At 57.9% G+C, this 5590-nt stretch overlaps 1 pseudogene; it reads right to left on the bottom strand.

Annotated features, from left to right (window-relative positions):
- Positions 1-5069: 5069 nt before the first annotated feature.
- On the bottom strand, positions 5070-5246 carry LOC118759818 (U2 spliceosomal RNA; annotated as a pseudogene).
- Positions 5247-5590: the final 344 nt, after the last annotated feature.

Here is a 5590-nt window from a genome sequence, read left to right as displayed (position 1 = left end):
CGGACTAAATAAAGAACCTGTGACTTTTACTGCTCATCATGACGCTGCGTTCAGCCCAGCAGGGTGCGAGGCAGGCTGTGACTGTGACCAGGGCCAGCACCGGCCTCCTGGGTCACTTCTGGATGCAAATGGCAGAAGTGACATTTCAGAGACCGCTTTGCTTTTTTCAGAATCAGAACATAATGCAGAGATGAAATGATTGGAGCCCCAGGTACTTTTTAAGATTCTTGAATAGAAAGCCAAGTTTTTAACGTGGAGTCGAATGGCTAAGGGTAGGAATTTGGAGCCTCATGTAGGACCACCTCACTACTGCTGCCAGTACCTGTCAGTGGCCACGCTGCATCATGCCGCTTCAGGGGTCAGCCCAGGGGGGCTGGCCACAGAGTGGGTGTGGGCGGCCCACATGCCCGGCCTTGTCACGGAAGGCACACCAAGAAGGGAGGCATCTCTCAGCAGGCACTGTCTCGTGTCCCCTCTGCGTGCATCAGGGACCTCGGAGACTTGAGTCCAGCTGAGGCATGACTAACCTGCTGCCCTCCCCACCCCCCAACACACACTGCCAGCAGGGAGGAACTGGCAGTCATGCTGGAGTCAGGCGGAGCACCCAGCACCTCCAGACATCCCACAGCACTTCCTGACATGCACTGAAGAATTCACCCCCAACAGGTCATGGGTCATGTTACTTTCTCAGGTAAAAATACAGGTGCTTGAGCCCAACATGGTAGCCTAGGCTAAAGTCTTCACTTTGCACGCGCCGGGATCCCATATGGGCACCAGTTCTAATTCCAGCGGCCTTGCTTTCCATCCAGCTCCCTACTTGTGGCCTGGGAAAGCAGTCGAGGACGACCCAAAGCCTTGGGACCCTGCACCCACATGGGAGACCTGGAAGAAGCTCTTGGATCCTGGCTTGATTGGCTCAGATTCGACCATCGCAGGAAAATCCAGGTGCTTCCTACCTGAGGAGAAACTTAGGTGCTGGTTCCCGATGCAGCCCCCTCTGCTGCTCCGGGGGCTGCCGGTGAGGCCGCGTCTGTGGGGCTCCTGACCAAACCTGTTCTGTTGTTTGTTTTTGTCCTTTTATCTTCTTTTTGGAACTATTCCGGATATTTGAGGAATGAATAAGCCCTTCTCCTAATGTCTGGAAGAGCCCTTTGGGGACACTTTGAATCCAGAGTCCTGGATGGAGCGCCTGGCTTCAGCCTGACCCAGCCCTGGCTGCTGCAGGCATCTGGGAAAGGAACCAGCAGATGGAGGAGCTCTCTCAATCTGCTTTCATAAAGTCTGTGAGGGGATAGAGCAGAGGCAGCCAGAGAAGGGCGAGGTGTGGGTGTGCATGGCAGTGGCCTATAACCACAGCCAGGGAGACCCTGAGCATGCCACTGGCCAGAGGGGCTGGGAGAATGTCCAGGTGAGTGGCAGCCAGGCCCTGGCCAGGAGAGACTGTCACCTGCCCTGGGTTATGCTCCTACTGCTCCCAGAGGACAGAGCTGGCCTCTAAAGCAAGGTTGTGGACTCCAGACCGCTGTCACCTGGTGGGCAAGCAGGAGTTACAGGCAAGTGCAGGGAGCCATCCCACTGACGGCAGTGAGGGACGAGCTGCAAGGCAGTGAGCATCCCTCCACATAAGCATTTCATCCACCGGTTCAAGCAGCGCAGAGGGGGACAGACCACGAACTATCGCATGGGACGGACTACAAGGGAACTGGAGAGCCAGGTCAGACATGAGGTGCATGCAGGCTAGGCAGAGAGGACCCCTGCCCTAACAGAGCAAGTGGCAGTGGGTGGGGCAGAGAGCACACACAGCAGCAGGCCAGGCTGTGGCAGAGCCATTCACAGGACACTGCTTCCTGTGCACCTACTTGCTGCGGGGGGATGCACAATGAGGAATTCCTCAGTGATGAGAAGGGGCTAAGCCACAGCCACGAGTGGACCCTTCAGCCCAGAAGGTTGGGGGCCAGGACAGTGTGCGGCTGCAGGCTGCCTCTTGGTGACAGGGGACAAGAGATGGGCAGACCAGTAAGGCCCAAGTGAGGGTGTTTCAAGGGCTCACCGACAGGCCTGGTGTTGTGGGTCCCAGGGCGCAGGCTCAGCAGGGAGGCAGACACTGCCCAAGGGGACATGTAGCGGTGTCGGGCCAGGTGCATCTAGTGTTTGTGGCTCACAGATGGCCATGTCCCCCCCACGGGGCTCCCCTGGCCTCTTTCAGGAACACTGGAGACTGACCATTACCGCCACAGCCTTTCCACCACCACAGGGCAGCAGGCCCGCCATCTGGACCACTGCCCCCCACCTGCCTTCACATCCTGCGCTAGTTTTCTGTGATCCTACTGTGAGCTGAACTGCACTCTGTGTCTGTGTTCTTCCAGCGTCACCCATTCTAAACCACTTCAACCAAACCCTGAGTTGCAAGAAATAAAAAGTAACGTGTGACATTTCCCCAACCGCAAGGGACCCCTGGAAGCTGGAAGGACAAAGATGGAGGCCCTGCCCAGCAGCCACTGGACGGCACCGCTAAGCACCCGCACAGCCAGCCCAACCAGCGCGGATGCAGCGGGCATCTGTGCCCTTGCTTCCTAGAGGCGTCAGAGTTAAGGGCTTCATTACCTGCCTACACCAGCGAGGCCACCACGGAAGCCTGACAGCCCACCCTCAGGCACTGAGAACACACCCCTGCTAACTGCACCCTGCCAAGCAGCAGGAAATACCCAGTAGTGACCACTGGAAAAACAGGAGGCCGGGGCTGACACTGGTGTGGTGGACTAAGCTGCCGCCTGCAGTGATGGCATCAAATACGGGCACCAGTTCGAGTCCCAGCTGCTCCACTTCCCATCCAGCTCCCTAATTCCAGCTGGGAAAGCAGCAGAGGACAGCCCACAGCCTTGGGACCCTGCACCCACGTGGGGACCCAGAAGCAGCTCCTGGCTTCAGATCAGCACAGCTCTGGCCGTTGCGGCCCACTTGGGGAGTGAATCAATGCACACAGTATCTTTCTGTCTCCCCTCTTGTTTTTTTTTTTTTTTTAGATTTATTTTTATTACAAAGTCAGATATACAGAGAGGAGGAGAGACAGAGAGGAAGATCTTCCGTCGATGTTTCACTCCCCAAATGAGCCGCAACGGCCGGTGCGCGCCGATCCGATGCCGGGAACCAGGAACCTCTTCCGGGTCTCCCACGCGGGTGCAGGGTCCCAAAGCTTTGGGCCGTCCTCGACTGCTTTCCCAGGCCACAAGCAGGGAGCTGGATGGGAAGTGGAGCTGCCGGGATTAGAACCGGCGCCCATATGGGATCCCGGTGCGTTCAAGGCGAGGACTTTAGCCGCTAGGCCTTTGCGCCGGGCCCTCTCCCCTCTTCTTTTTATACCTGACTTTCCAATACAAATAAATAAATCTTTTAAATAAAAAAAAACACCGCCACCGTGCTTGCCCAGGAGGCCTCCAGGCCTGACCTTTAGCCCTCACCGCCCCTCGAGCCTCCATAGCGGTAACCAGAGCTCAGCGCGGCCCTGCATGCGGAGAAAGCTGCAGCCCGCCGCCTGGGGCAGGACGAGGCCCGGAGACGGGGAGACGGGCCCGGGGCAGGACGCAGACCGGGAGACGGGCCCGGGGCAGGACGCAGACCGGGAGACGGGCCCGGGGCACGACCGGCCGATGAGAAGAACGAGAGCCCAACCCGGATCCCGATGCCGGAAGTCCTTCCTCAAGGCGGCTCGGTAAGATGACGTAGGCAGCGCGCCAGTCGCGCCAACGAGGTACCTCGGGGTCCCAGAGACTCGCGAGAACGAGATTCCTGCGCCCCACTCCTACAGAAGATTCCCTGTTTTTGCTCTTTCCAGTTAGGAATCCCGCCCCCTCGTAGGAACGGACCAATCACAAAGCCTCTCCTTCCTGGACTCCGACATTGGCCGGAGGGCACGTGACCCGGTGGCTGGTCACGTGACGAGCCGCGGCCCTCGTGACCACCCCGGTGGCGGCCCGTGTCTACGGCTCGAAGTGCCAGGCTGCTGGGCATTTTGGCGGCAAAGCTGGACCCCCTCGGGCCGGCTGCCCACCCGAGGCTCTGGCGCTCGTGCTCGCTGGCCACGGGAGCGAGGAGGCAGAGGCCGCAGGTGCCCGCCGGGGAGGGACGCGGGAGGTGAGAGCCGTTAGCCCGGCCCGCAGGGCTGGCTGAGCTGTCAGCGTCCAGGCAGGCGCGGGTCGGAGAGAGAGGGCAGTCTTCCGGTTCGTCCTGTGGGGTTGTATGGGGGTTGCATGTCCCGGGGCCGCGGGGTCCAGGCTGCGCTGTGAACGCTAAAGGTGGGTACCCGGGCTGGGTCCCCATTCCCTGCAGCGTCTGTGGTGACTGGTGGCCATGCACCTGTCACACTCAGCCGCCCTCACAGGACGGTTGTCGGACATGGAGGAGGCTGACGTGCAGGAAACCCAGGGGAAGTGGTGTCCCTAGAAATGAGGTTGGAAGTAGTGGGAGCAGGGGGATCTGGAACAATGACTCAGTGGCTGAAGTGCTCACCTTGCACGCGCTGGGATCCCGCATGGGCGCTGGTTCATGTCCCAGCTGCCCCACTTCCCATCCAGCGCCCTGCTTGTGGCCTGGCAAAGCAGTTGAGGACGGCCCAAAGCCTTGGGACCCTGCACCCGTGTGGGAGACCAGGAAGAGGCTCCTGGTTACTTGGCTCAACTCTGACTGTTGCGCTCACTTGGGGCGTGAACCTGTGGATGGGAAAGCTTTCTGTCTCCTTTCTGTAAATTTGGCTTTCCAATAAAAATAAATCTTGTTTTTTAATGTATAGAAGTATATTCTTTCAGGGCTTATGTAGTGGCTCAGCAGGCTCATCACCCACCTTCAAGTGCGAGCAACCCATATGGGTGCCATTTTGTATGCAGGCTGCCCCACTTCCCATCCAGCTCCCTGCCTGTGGCCTGGGAAGACAGTAGAAGATGGCCCAAACCCTTGGGACCCTGCATGCATTGCTGAAACTGATTTACCATTCTGTCTTAAACTAAGATTACCTTACTAACACAAACATTTTTGGTCACGTGACTTAAATCTCAGGCTGTTTGTTTCCTCCCCTGGAGGGGTGCACCGTTCCTGCAGGTGCTGCAATACCAGGTCAATGCATGGGGTGGACGGAGGAAGCTCCTACTCCAACTCCTGATCCCAGAAGTGCATTGACTGCATTGGCCTCGGGTAGATATTAAACCTAAGAACAGATCCTCCACTTGATCTTAGCCAAAAGGCCGAGGAGCGGTCAGGCTGGTTTGGCCTTTTTTTGGACAGATTGGAGAAATTTATTTTTTGCATTTAATTTTGTTATTTATAATGATTACATGGTTGATCAGGTTGAGAACGATCAAGACGTAGGGAAAACTGGGCGGACTCATTGCTTCCAGATCTGCTGTGTCCCAGTGCCCAGGGACGAGGAGCCGCCACCTCGTGTCCACCCAGAGTCTCCATGTGGACACACTCCGAGGGTTCTGTCCACGTGGTTCGCACAGTTCTGAAATGCTGCTGAGTCCACCGAGCCGAGGATGACGTCCCCCTCCCGGTGTCGCTTGGCTGACAGAGCATGCCTCAGGTCTTCATTCACCCGGAT

Source organism: Ochotona princeps, chromosome 26 (assembly GCF_030435755.1).
Source record: "Ochotona princeps isolate mOchPri1 chromosome 26, mOchPri1.hap1, whole genome shotgun sequence".
Classification (NCBI taxonomy): Eukaryota; Metazoa; Chordata; class Mammalia; order Lagomorpha; family Ochotonidae; genus Ochotona; species Ochotona princeps.
Note: the sequence above shows the minus strand (reverse complement) of the source record. Positions and strands in the feature narration are given on the sequence as shown.